This window comes from Somniosus microcephalus, chromosome 23 (genome assembly GCF_052327205.1).
Source record: "Somniosus microcephalus isolate GS21.2 chromosome 23, FLI_Smic_1.0, whole genome shotgun sequence".
In the NCBI taxonomy this organism is placed as follows: domain Eukaryota; kingdom Metazoa; phylum Chordata; class Chondrichthyes; order Squaliformes; family Somniosidae; genus Somniosus; species Somniosus microcephalus.
In genome coordinates, this window is record NC_141009.1 from 38367053 (window position 1) to 38380857 (window position 13805).

Sequence of the window (13805 nt, forward strand, 5' to 3'; positions counted from 1 at the left end):
CCCCTACAGCGCACGCGCTAGCCTCTTCACCTCTTGGGTTAGAGGAGAGGAAATGCCGGTTTTCAGCGCATGCGCTGTGCATGCTGAAAACCGGCATTTCCTCCGGCCAGACGCGTGAGTACCCCTTCCGTACTCACGCGTTTGGGGAGGAATTACTGCCCCATTAAAATATTCAACAATTCACTAACTCTACTGACACTAAACCCAGCAACATAAATTATCATAGGGTTTCATCAGGTCCAACAGGGTCTCCAGCTCCTATCTTTATGCTGTTAGAACTGTGCCAGCTGTCAGTGTCAGGTGTGGCTCAGTGGGTAGCACTCTCTAGGTGGGAGGGGATAGGAGTGAACCAGGTGTTACTGGTTGCCTGATTGCAGCAGGGAGTTGGAGTGAGTTTGCAAAAAGTTGGTGGTGGGTTTTGGGATTTTTGTTTTCAGGTTTTAGGGCCTTTTTGGCCCACAAAAACAGCCAGATGGCTGCTGAGGGGTCCGGAGTGTCGGGCCCCTCAGAGGACAGTGTTCCCAAGAGGAATTTAATTAGGGAAGAAACGGTGTTTGGAAGGGAAAGAAAAAGGCCCAAAGATTTGGGCCGGGACCCCAGGAGGTTTGGAAAAGAAAACACGGTGGCGGTTCAGTGCGAGGATAAGGAGATACGAGCTTGGGATATTATCCAAGCGGTACATGAGGACTGTGGTGAGGGAAGCTGATTTGCCTGCTGAAAGCCGAATGTTGGGTTCGAGGTGACGGTCAGTGGCCGAGAGAACATGAAAAGACTTTTACTCAGTCTGAAAGTTGGCGATAAGTTCTTGGAGGTATCTCTACTATATTCAGAAGAGGTGGTGGTCTCATTCTTAAACTTGCCAGTTTATATTGAGGACGAAGTTCTAATCAAAAAGTTGGAGTCGTGGAACATTAAAATTTGCTCAGCAATAAAGAGGAGGTACTATCCAAGAACACGGGTAGCAGATGGAACCCGTTACGTAAAGGTGCGGTTCCCAGAGGGGGTGAGGTCATTACCGTACAGTATGAAATTCGAGACACTGGAAGGAGTGCAGTACTTTCGAGTGCTGCATGATAGCCAAGTGAAGGTTTGCTATTATTGCCTTGGGCACGACCATCTTGTAAGAAACTGTCCAGACTTGTACTGTTATAGAAACATAGAAACATAGAAGATAGGAGCAGGAGTAGGCCATTCGGCCCCTCTAGCCTGCTCCGCCATTCAATACGATCATGGCTGATCATCCAAGTTCAGTACCCGGTCCCTGCTTTCTCCCCATACCCCTTGATCCCTTTAGTCTTAAGAAAAATATCCAACTCCTTCTTGAATATATTTAATGAATTGGCCTCTGCTGCCTTCTGTGGTAGAGAATTCCACAGGTTCACCACTCTCTGGGTGAAGAAATTCCTCCTAATTTCTGTCCTAAAAGGCTTACCCCTTATCCTTAGACTGTGACCCCTGGTTCTGGATTCCCCGACCATCGGGAACATCCTCCCTGCATCTAATCTGTCCAGTCCTGCCAGAATTTTATAAGTTTCAATGAGATCCCCTCTCATTTTTCTAAACTCCAGCGAGTACAAGCCCAATTGACCCAATCTCTCCTCATACGTCATTCCTGCCATCCCAGGTATCAGCCTGGTGAATCTTTGCTGAACTCTTTCTATGGCAAGAATATCCTTCCTCAGATAAGGCGACCAAAACTGCACACAATACTCAAGATGTGGTCTCACCAAGGCCCTGTACAACTGCAGCAAGACATCCTTGTTCCTGTACTCAAACCCTCTCACTATGAAGGCCAACATACCATTTGCTTTCTTAACTGCCTGCTGCACCTGCATGCTTACCTTCAGTGACTGGTGCACAAGGACACCCAGGTCTCGTTGCACCTCCCCTTCTCCCAATCTATTGCCATTCAGATAATAATCTGCCTTCCTGTTTTTGCCACCAGAGTGGATAACCTCACACTTATCCACGTTATATTGCATCTGCCATGCTTCTGCCCAATCACCCAACCTGTCCAAATCATCCTGTAGTTTCTCGGCGAGTCTGGACACATCGCTCGGAGCTGCAAGGCGGCGAGCTGTGGGGTGTGTCACAAAGGCCCCACCCGCTGTGAGTGTGAGGCAGAAGGAAGCTCTATGAGTGATGAGGAGATGGGAGAAGGAGCAGGAGATGTGAGTGGAACGGCCGGAGGAGCGGGGCAGTCGGAGGTCACAGCTGGTAAATTGAAGGAGAAAAGAGCACAGGAAGAGGCAGAAAATTGTGGAGCAGAGAACAGGATGGAGATGGTGGAAAACACACCAAGTACAGGGGAAAAGAACAAAGATAGCAGCAGGCAGCAAGGGTCGAGTGCAGACTCGAGCCTTAATACGGTTCAGCTCTCCCCAAAGAATCTGGTGTCCGCGGGGGGAGAGGAGGCGGGAGCGGGGTGCGTGGTAAATGTAAGTACTCCAAAGAAAGATGGGGAGTCGAACATCTCAGGGAGCAGGAGGGGGCAAGACAAGGAGAGGGTGCAAGAGGCAGGAGCCTTAAAGGGGCAGCAGGACGAGAGCGGCAAGACAAAGACGCCAGAAGGGAACACTATAGGTGTGCCATTTTCCCATAAAGAGAAGGATCAGGGAGCAAAGGTCAGAGGTGGAGATGAGGTCGAAGGGAGCGGCACTGTTGGAGAAACCGCAATAGCAGGAAGACTCTCTATGGGAGATGACGTATCTGACGGGGAGCAGGATTATCTATCTGACGGGTGTAAAGTCTGTGGGTTGTTTAGTTAATTAATACACAGACTACCAGAGTAACTTAAAACAGGACTTTACTATTCGAAGGTCAGGGCGAATCTGCCAAATAAATCCTGACACAGCACTTATATACCGGTGTGGTCACCGTCGGTATTACAGTATACAGAAGCCAACAAAGTAGTGCCACACCTAAAATAGTTCTCTTAAAGGTGAACGGTTACATACAATGGTTTTCTTAAAGGTAGACGGATACATACACTACAATCCTCCCTTTTTAGCTTACAACATACTTAGTCCCCCATTAAACATAACATATATTCAACTTCATGTAAAACAATTCACAGGTATAATCTATGCGGGAAACAGTTTACAGATTCAGTCTCTGCGGGAACAGTTCACAGATTCAGTCTCTGGTCTTGACTCGGTCCGAACAACATCTCTGTGGTGTAGCCGGTTCACATTGCTAGCGTGACTCATCCAATAGTCTTTCCCTTGACTTAACAGCTTGAACTTCCGTCCTGCTGAACCAGCAGTGCTGACTTTTACAAACAGCTGGACTGCCTTGGTAATTTTTCCTACTTGCCAACTGATTTGGCTTCCTTCGTAGGGCCCACGTACATGATCTGGTAGAAGTGATAATGATTTAGATGGTTATCACCTTCTGCTTCGTCTTTTTCTTTTCTGCTTCTTGGAGACTCTCGGGGCTCCCTTATCAGCTGCCAGCTGTAGCGCCACCATCTCCCTATGTTCCTTAGACTTTAAGTGCTTCATCCTGATTTCTGCACTTTGGGAGTTTTCATCACAAGCTGGGCAGACCAAGTCCTCGTAATATTCCGTGTCACTCAACAGGTCATGGTAATATTCGGTGTCGTCCTGAACTAGTCTAGCGAGAGGGCCTGCTACTTCTTCCTTACCCAACTGGACGTTAGCCGACTGTTGTTCCCTCCCTAGACATCTTTCCTGAAGAGACTTCTTCATGCGTTCATATTCATCCCGCTCTTCCTGGGTTTCCTGCAAATCCTTCACTAATGACCTCATTTGTGATTTCAATACTTCCCCTTCCATCGGGGATTGATTGATCGGGCTATTCAATCCTTCTACTGGAGCAGCTGTTTCAACATTCTGTTGTTCACATAGACGTGATTCAGCGTACTTTTGGCATCCCAGTAAAATCTGTGTTGCAACCTCAGCTATTTCCATAACTTTTGAGAGCTCCGAACTCCTTCCCTTTGAAGATTGAAGCTCGTGTTCAGATTGTTCCCATTGCAGAATCTTGTCCCTCAGCATATGAAGGAGTTGGCTGACCGTTAACTCTTCCACGGGAACACTGTGGATCAGAGTCTTCTCCATTTCATCCACCTTTTCCTCCAATGCTTTCACCTTCTTTTCCTCTTGTACTTTGGCTTTCAGCGCTCGGAGAAGTTGCGCCTTGATGCTCTCTAGCTCATGTTCAGGGGCCATTCTTACAGTCTCTGTGTTTCTTACAGTTTCCTTTTCTTCCACTGAAAGGATTCCCAGTTGAATCTGTTCTTCAAGTTGTTGAACCTCGGTCATTGCCGCCTCATATTTGACTTGGGTTTCCTTCAATATTTTTATGAGTTCTTGGACATCTTGTCTTTCATGTTCTGCCATGTCTTTCACCTCTAATTTCTCATCTATGGATGGAACTTCTACCGATGAGTCTGTCTTGGCCTTGAGCTCATCAAGAATTTCCTGCAGCCTTTGGACTTCTTGCTCATGTTCAACCTTTAGTTGCTCATATGCTTCTACTGAAACTAGCTTTTCGGAGGTTGCCGAGTTAATCCCCTCCAGGATTGTAGCCTGGGCCTGTTCATACTGTTCCTTCAACTTCTCAAACTCTGCTTGTAAGGAGTCGTAGAGAAGAACGGGAATAAAATCCTGGCTTCCTGAAGATTCCTCTTCATTTGCTCCTTCCTGCAAATATTCTAACTCCTGAACAGCATAAGGGAGATGTGATCGGTAATTGGTCACAATGGCTCTATGGTCGCTCTCTGCTTGAGCTAGCTGCTTCTGTTGTCTTTCCAGATTCTCCCATTCGGTGTCATAGAACTTTTTCATTGTTTTCATCTCTTGTTCGAGACGGTAACTCACTTGTTCTACTTGCTGTCGTAATTTGAAATAAAGTTGAGTCCGAGCTCGGTGTTCGTCAGTCATGGATATGTCCGTAAACTGAACAGACTCAGAATTCTCTGTCAAACTATGTTGTCGTTGTTCGGTGGAGTTCTGTTCTGAAACTTTGTTCTTCTCTGGAGCATAAGCCTTTATGCATGCCTTCGTTCTTCCAACCTTAGTCGGCAAGTCCATTTTAGCCTTGTCTTTCATATTTGGGTTGGTCTTATCGTCATCCGTTTCAGAATCTGAGCTGATTGTCTGCACCGAGTCCTCACTCGTTATGGCTTTTAGATAGTGCCATTCCATGTCTATTTTCTTGATCCACTCCCGTCCCAGAAGTGGTGGTCCTCCCTCAGGTAGTACGTATAAGTTCATTCTTGGGTGTTCTTTACCCCCATCTCTCACCTTGACTCTTATCTTCCCCATGGGGTATACTTTATGCCCCGTGTATGTCTGCAATACGAACTTGGTATCTCTTAAGGGTATATGTGAGAATAGCCGGTGGTAATCCCTTCGATTTATGACTGATAGAGCTGATCCAGTGTCCAACTCCATTTTCACTTGGACTCCAGCTATTTTTAGCATGACCCAGATAGTTTGTAGGTCAGCTTCCTTACTCACATTGTGAATTCTCAGACTGCCCAGCTCCTGGCCGTTTGGGCCTGAGTCCGAATTCTGTTCGTCTGAACTCTTCTCAGCCACCTTGTGTACCTTGTTGTACTTTTCCTGTGATGGCTTCCTTTGGTTGTTGGTCTTCTTCCCTGACCGGCATACCTTAGCTATGTGACCCAGTTTGCCACATTTCCTACATTCCTGGTTCTTAAACCAGCATTGGTTCTGGTCGTGTGTTGTCTTCCCACAACGATAGCATTTTGTTGTACTCGAGGTAATTTGATTCACACTGAGTGCCGCTGCCTTTAGCTGCATTTCCGCAGTTCCCTTCGCTGCGGCTTCGTGCGATGCTGCAATAAGGACAGCCCTGTCAAGTGTAAGGTCGTTCTCTTCGAGTAGTCGCTTTTGCGTTCCTTCCTTTGACAACCCGCACACGAACTTGTCTCGCAATGCCTCTGTCAGATTCCCTCCAAACTGGCAGTGTTTCGCTAGTCTACGCAGTTCGACCAAGTATTCTGCGTTGCTTTCGTCTTTCCTTTGCGTTCTCGCATAGAATTTGAATCGTTCCGCCAACATCAACGGTGTGGGGTTCAAGTGATCCTTCAGAACAGTCACAATATCATCGAAAGTCTGATCCGCCGGTTTAGCTGGTGCTAGTAGATGCTTCAAGAGCCCGTATGTCTTCGCGCCCATCGAGTTTAGCAAGGTTATAGCTTTGTCATCTTCTTCTATTTTATTGGCCTCACAATAGATCTCAATGCGTTCCACATACGTGGCCCAGTCTTCCACCTCGGAATTAAAATCGTTGATGTTACCACGCTTAGGCATCTTCCTCTCTTCCTGATAACACCACGAATTATTTCTTTAAATTTTCTTTTCTTTTTTTTTCCAAGATGGCGGTTCCTGCGAAAATGGCGGTTTCCCGCGCTTATCTTCTCTCCCCGCCCACTTCAATGGCGGTTTCCCGCTTCTGTCTTCTTCCCCGCCTAATGGCGGCTTCCCGCGTTTCTTCCCTAGCGGGAGGGGTACACTTTCCCCACGGGCGACGGCCGCTGGCTTTCAGGTTCACAGCCTGCGCGTCGGCTTCAGGGCTTTCCCTTTTCTCGGCAGGGCAACCGGCGCTGGGTACACCCCGTTGACGGCGAACAGTTTCAGCCGCTGGGCTGGCTCTCGCTCGGTTCCCCTTGCTCGGGCGCTGTCTCTCTCCCGCTCGCTCGGCTCTACCGGCGCTGGGTACACCCCGTTGACGGAGAACAGTTTCAGCCACTGGACTGGCTCTCGCTCAGTTCCCCCTTGGTCGGCTCTGCCTCTCCCGCTCACTCGGCTCCCAATCGCGCCTCCCAGCCCTCTCGCAGTCCGGTGCTTCCCTCCCCGGCTGCGGCTGAGTTTATCCCTTCCCGCGCCTACGCTCCCGGTCGCAGCGCTTCGTGGCTTCGGTCGCTGCCCGGCCTTTTTCGCCGGTCGCGGTCTAGCTGTCTCACGACGCCGTTGCGTCCCCCAGCCTGTCTGTACCGCGGCTTCCTTGCTCCACGCTGCCCCAGTCTCAGCGCCTCTGGACCCGACTTCTGTCCGGTTCCTTTCCCCCTCGACCGTGGTCGAGTGCACCGCCCTTATCCTCCGGTTATTCTTTTTACTTTCCCTTACTCACAGTCACCGTGGCCGCCTTGCTTCTCGTGCTGATCGGCTCACTCCTCACCGTGGCAGAAGGGACAGTCAGTGCCTGTTGCTGATGGAAGTCTTTGTCTCTAACTTCTTCTTCCTTTCTAGTTCTGCAGCCTCGAGTTTTCTCCCAGCAGAACGACGAGGGCGGTTGCCTCTTCTCGACGCTCGTTAACTGCTTCGGAAGTATTGTTGCCGCAGGGTACGATCGGACTCGTCGCCACTGTAAAGTCTGTGTGTTGTTTAGTTAATTAATACACAGACTACCAGAGTAACTTAAAACAGGACTTTACTATTCGAAGGTCAGGGCGAATCTGCCAAATAAATCCTGACACAGCACTTATATACCGGTGTGGTCACCGTCGGTATTACAGTATACAGAAGCCAACAAAGTAGTGCCACACCTAAAATAGTTCTCTTAAAGGTGAACGGTTACATACAATGGTTTTCTTAAAGGTAGACGGATACATACACTACAACGGGGAGCAGGCACAGAGGGTTGCAGAAGAGCTTGAGAGTGAGGAATTAGAGGGGGACAGAGACATGGAAGTCGGGGGTGGGGTGGCATCATGTGGAAAGGGAAAGGTTAGTGAGGGGCAGAAGGAGGGAGAAAGGGCAGCTCCTGGGCCCAAACTTAATGCAAGGAAGAGGCTGAAACAGCAGGGAGGGTTCAAACAGGAGGTGAAAAAGAGCCGGAGGCTGCAGGAAAAAGCAACAGCTGCCCGAAAAGTTGAGAAGGAGCATGAGAGGAGGGAAGAGCCAGAGATTAAATGATGGGGAGATTATCAGGCATACTTCCCTTCTTTGGAGCCATGATTACATTGGTCTTGATTAATGTGAACGGACTGAGGGGTGAGAAGAAATTGCAGCAGTTGTTGCAGGGTTTTAAATGTTCAGACTTGTTGTGTCTGCAAGAAACCTTTTGGGATGAGGATATCCTAGAAAGAGTTCAGAAGGTTTGGAAGGGAGAGGTGTTTGCAAGTTGTGCAAACAATAACCATAGAGGGGTGGCTGTTTTGGTGAGTCCGTCCATAAAAGAGAACGTTGCATTGGTGGACAAGGACACTGAGGGGAGATTTTTACGGCTAAGGGTAAAAATGGAGGGATTTAATTGCGATCTCTTTAATATCTATGCACCGAACGACCATTGCAAACGTCGTGAGTTTTTTCGGGGATTATTCACTGAAGCGGCAGAGGTGGAAAATCCTTGTATAGTGGGGGATTTTAATGTATTTTTATCTCAGATGGACATTTCAGCCCAGATGACCTTTAAGGATGATAACTCCAGAGGGATGATTGTAAAAATGATGGCAAATTTGAATTTGAGAGACTTATGGAGGGACCGGAAACCCATAAAAAGGGAGTTCTCCAGATCAGGTTGGGTGGGTGATGTTTTAAAACAGAGCCGAATAGATTTTGTGTTAATACGGGAAGGGTTAAGTTCTGAGGTGATGGAGATTTATTATAAAAAAGTATTTTTTAGTGATCACTTGGCTTTGGTTCTTAGAATTAGGAACAGCAGAGTTAAGATCGGTTCAGGGGTGTGGATTTTAAACAATCAATACCTGAAAGAAATTGCTTATAAAGAAGGGATTTTAAATATAATAAAGAATGCTCGGAAGGAACCTTTGTTCTTGAAAGAAAGAAGAGTTTGGTGGGACAATTTCAAATATGAGGTAAAAGCTTTTTCGGTACGTTATGGGAAAAAGAGGGCAGCAGCTAACCAGCGTCGGGAAGAGAATATAAACAAAAGGTTTACGGATGTCTGTAAAGCAGTTGACGGAGGGGATAAGGGAGCTGAGACTAAGTTCCGGGTGCTAAAGGAAGAGTGGGAATTATTGCAAGCAGAAAAATGCAAGGGGGCCATTCTCCGTGCAAAGTCTAAAGATGAATTGGAGGGCGAAAGATGCACTAGATATTTTCTAGAGCAAGAGAAGCTGCGACAGAGATTATCGTTAATTGAAGAGTTGAAGGTTGGGGAGAAGATCATTCATGAACGTGGGGAGAATTTAGAGGCGGCTAGCAGCTTTTATCAAGAGTTATATACAAAGGAAGACATTTCCAATTTGGCGATGGAGAAGGTTACTGCTTTTATTGAAGAGGGTTTAAAGGAGGATGAGAGAAGCATGTGTGACAAAGAAGTAGGATTAGCAGAAATAAAAGTAGCAATAAGTGGAATGAAGGGGGGGAAAAGCCCAGGGTCCGATGGACTACGTGCAGAATTTTATAAAGAATTTTTCGAGATTTTAAGTCCATTGCTCTTAGAAGTTTTTAAGGAAATTAAAATTGAGGGAAGCCTGGCCCCATCTATGAGGAGAGGTATCATAAGCTTAGCTTATATAAAAATAAAGGGGATAGACTGGATCTGAAGAATTGGAGGCCCATCACATTATTAAATGTGGATTATAAGATCTTGGCGAGGGTTATGGCAAATCGTTTGAAGGAGGTGTTACCGGAGATAGTTTTGCCCTCTCAGTCCTATGGAGTCATAGGCCGGGACATCGCAGACTCTGTGGTCTCAATCCGAGATGCGATAGAGCTCATGGAAGAGAGTGGGAGGGAGGCTTATGTATTAAAGATAGATCAAGAGAAAGCCTTTGATAGGGTCTCTCATGAGTTTTTATTGAAGGTTTTGGAAGCATTTGGTTTCAAGGAAAATTTCATTCTGTGGATAAGGATTTTTTATTCAAACATATTTAGCTGTGTTAAATGTAATGGTTTTTTATCCAAGTATTTTCCGATACAGAGATCAGTGAGCCAGGGTTGTCCCCTGTCCCCATTGTTGCATACATTGGTAGCAGAACCATTAGGTTACATGATGCGAAAGAAACAAGGTGTAATTGGAATTGTGGTCCCCAGTTCTGGGCTGGTGTCGGTGATACACCAATATGCAGATGACACAACCTTAACATTGAGAAATGGGGAGTCAGTGAGGAAAGCTATGGATGTAGTGGAGGAATATTGTAAAGCTTCAGGAGCCAGAGTGAATTATAATAAGTCCCAATGCTTGGTTGCAGGGAGGGGTAGGGGGGAATGGTTGGGGGAATGTCCCTTTAAGGTGGTGGAGGTTTTGGAAGTTCTGGGGGTGCATATGGGGTGCAAGAAAGACAGGGATGAAGTGGATCGATTAAATTGGGAACCGAAGGTTATGAAAATTAAAAAGATTTTGGGAAGATGGGAAAGAAAGTGGTTGAAAGTGCAAGGAAGAGCGACAGTGGTGTCTGCTCTTCTGCTATCTAAGCTATGGTACTTATTGACGGTGGAGGATATTCCTGAGTGGGTGGAAAAGTCCATCCGAGAGGCTTGTGTGGGGTTTTTATGGGAAGGGAAACCAGCCTTGGTGGCTTACAATACCATCATTGGACGGAGAAATCAGGGAGGACTCAATTTCCCAGATATTGATTTGAAGAAGAAATCCTTTAGAATCAAATGGGTGAAGAGATTTCTTCAGAAGTCAAATACAAGTTTTTGGAAGAGATGTTTTGAGCATTTTTTTAAATGAAGTGGGATAGGAAGGCAGGGGATATTGTATATGGAATACAATAATATGTTTTTGAAATCGATTAAAATTCTCCCTAGGTTTTATAAGGGGGTTGTAGAGACTTGGGCCCAATTTAATTGGCTGCCGCATTTCCTACATTACAACAGTGACTACACTTCAAAAGTACAGGTAGACTACCCTTTATCCGAACTTCCGAAAACCGAAACCCTCTAAAAACTGAAGGTTTTTTCATTCAGCGTAAGTCGTGCGCACGACATGACCAGAGTGGCGCACAACTTACGCTGAGCAGGGCAGAGGGTCACTGAGTTCCCTCCTGGGTAGGAGATTGCAGGCCGAGCCGGGCAGTGTGAAGGAGGTATACCGGGAGAGTGAACCCAACAATACAGCGGCCCGTCCGATAGCTGCAGCGGCCTGTCCGATATTCTTTTATCCCCCCCGACCCCCGACCCCCCCCACCCTTTCGGATAAGGGATAGTGTATCCTTTTTCCGCACTTCCAAAAACCGAAATCCTCTGAAAACCGAAAGTGTTTTCGTTCAGCATAAGTCATGCGCATGACCCCGACCCCCGCCGACCCCCACCCCCGACCCCCTGCCGACCCCCCCGCCGACCCCGACCCCCGCCGACCCCCACCCCCGACCCCCCCGCCGACCCCGACCCCCGCCGACCCCCGCCGACCCTGACTCACTGGAAGGAGACATCGCGGGGCCTACGGGTGAGTACCCCGTGCATACTCACCCGTGGAGACCCGAATTTCTGGGCCAATATCTCCAAGTTTGCAGATGACACAAAGCTGAGTGGGCGTGTGTGCTGTGAGGAGGATGCAGAGAAACTCCAGTATGATTTGGACAGGTTGGGTGATTGGGCAGATGCATGGCAAATGCAGTATAATGTGGATAAATGCGAGGTTATCCACTTCGGTGGCAAAAACAGGAAGACAGATTATTATCTGAACGGCAATAGATTGGGAAAAGGGCAAATGCAATGAGACCTGGGTGTCCTTGTGCACCATTCACTGAAAGTAAGCATGCAGGTGCAGCAGGCAGTTAAGAAGGCAAATGGTATGTTGCTGCAGTTGTACAGGGCCTTGGTGAGACCACACCTTGAGTATTGTGTGCAGTTTTGGTCACCTTATCTGAGGAAGGATGTTCTTGCCATGGAGAGAGTGCAGCGAAGATTCACCAGACTGATACCTGGGATGGCAGGAATGACGTATGAGGAGAGATTGGGTCGATTAGGCTTATATTCGCTAGAGTTCAGAAGAATGAGTGGGGATCTCATTGAAACTTATAAAATTCTAACAGGGCTAGACAGACTAGATGCAGGAAGGATGTTCCCGACGGTCGGGGAGTCCAGAACCAGGGGTCACAGTCTAAGGATAAGGGGTAAGCCATTTAGGACTGAGATGAGGAGGAATTTCTTCACCCAGAGAGTGGTGAACCTATGGAATTCTCTGCCACAGAAGGCAGTTGAGTCCAATTCATTAAATATATTCAAGAAGGAGTTAGATACATTTCTTAAGGCTAAAGGGATCAAAGGATATGGGGGAAAGCCGGGACAGGGTACTGAATTTGGATGATCAGCCATGATCTCATTAAATGGCGGAACAGGCTCGAGGGGACGAATGGCCTACTCCTGCTCCTATCTTCTATGTATCTATGTATCCATGTCAAACCAAGATAGCCATATGTTTTCAAATTAAATTTATTTGCACAGGAAAAATATTCTGTACATTTAGTTGAAGATGAAAGCCATCTGCAAAAGTTTGTTTATTTCGAACTGAACACTGATTGCGGCAGAAGCTAAATGATAAAGTGACTGCCAGTTACTTGTACATTAATACCAAAATATGCAGACTTACTTATTATTAGAATTGAGATTGAAACTCTCTATTCATCACCAATAAGATAGGCCATTCCATGACTCACAGCTTCACTCAATGGGCCTACCGTCAAACTGAGAGGAGATGAATAGACTGTACTCACGTGAAACTTGATGGTGTTACGGGTTAGAAAACTATCCTCTCGTGTCTGGGGCTCTGGTTTGCTTCCAGCAATGGGCGGTGGAATGATGAACTCCTACAGCTGTCGGAGAGCCTAAGTGAAAGAAGTTTTGGATAGGCTGAAAGCAGTTCTTTAAGCGCGCGAGTTCGCAGCAACAAAACGACCCATAATTTGGCACTAATTGGCGTTAAATTGCCATTTTCACTTGGAGAACTAACAATGATGGATGGTGTGGGAAATGGAGCTTTCTGCTGCAGTAGAGTGTGCTGTGAAGAGGTTGAGATTAAGGCCCCTAATCGGGGCAATGTAAAGGAAACAATTAAAATCTGACACGAGAGTGGTGGAACTTACAATGGATGTTGCGTTGACCTTCACTGAACTTGTTGAAAAGAAATTATTACATTTTTTCAAAAACACATTCACTTCTCTAAAGAGAAATGAGTCGTCAAATAGTTTTATATAACACATTTGCAACTGAGAAATAAATGAGTGCAGATTTTCCATTTATTGCACTAAACAACAACTTGTATTTATATATCACCTTTAATGTAGTAAAACGTCCCAAGGCGCTGCACAGGAGTGTTTTAAGACAAAAAATTTGACACCGAGCCACTTAAGGATAAATTAGGGCAGGTGACCAAAAGCTTGGTCAAAGAGGTAGGTTTTAAGGAGCGTCTTAAAGGAGGAAAGAGAGGTAGCGAGGTGGAAAGGTTTAGGCAGGGAATTCCAGAGCTTAGGGCCTAGGCAACAGAAGGCATCTGTAGGCCCGAAAGGACCATCTGGGTAGAGGAAAGTTAGACTGGCAGATCACATGCGAGCAACGGAGGCTGCCAGATTAAGTTAATGGATAAAAAAATCAGGCCAGCTCTATTACGGGCATGTGATTCGCCCTGCCCACTCTTCCTCTATGCACTGTGCAATGTGATCTTTTACACCCAAGCACAATTAGAGAAAAATGTTCCCAATTACTAACCCAACAGCTAAACCTCCTAAAACGCCAAGTACTGAAACGAATTGGTATATTAGATGCTCAGCATTTTGCTGAAGGGATTTGCTACCAAGTTCTGAACGTTCCTAGAAAACTAACCTCAGGTTTGGCCGCACAACTAAGTTATGAGTTACCCCGGGTGAACAAACAGTGAGTTTAACAACACACTGAAGATCC

At 46.7% G+C, this 13805-nt stretch overlaps 1 protein-coding gene across 4 annotated transcripts in view; it reads right to left on the reverse strand.

The window, feature by feature from the left end:
• Positions 1-13805, reverse strand: part of tncb (tenascin Cb) — a 496701-nt gene that overhangs the window by 180848 nt on the left and 302048 nt on the right. For all 4 annotated transcript variants that reach the window (XM_085965818.1, XM_085965817.1, XM_085965815.1 and 1 more), the window contains one exon: positions 12623-12733. The gene's annotated coding sequence lies outside the window, so the exon portion shown is untranslated. The remainder of the gene's footprint in view (positions 1-12622; positions 12734-13805) is intronic.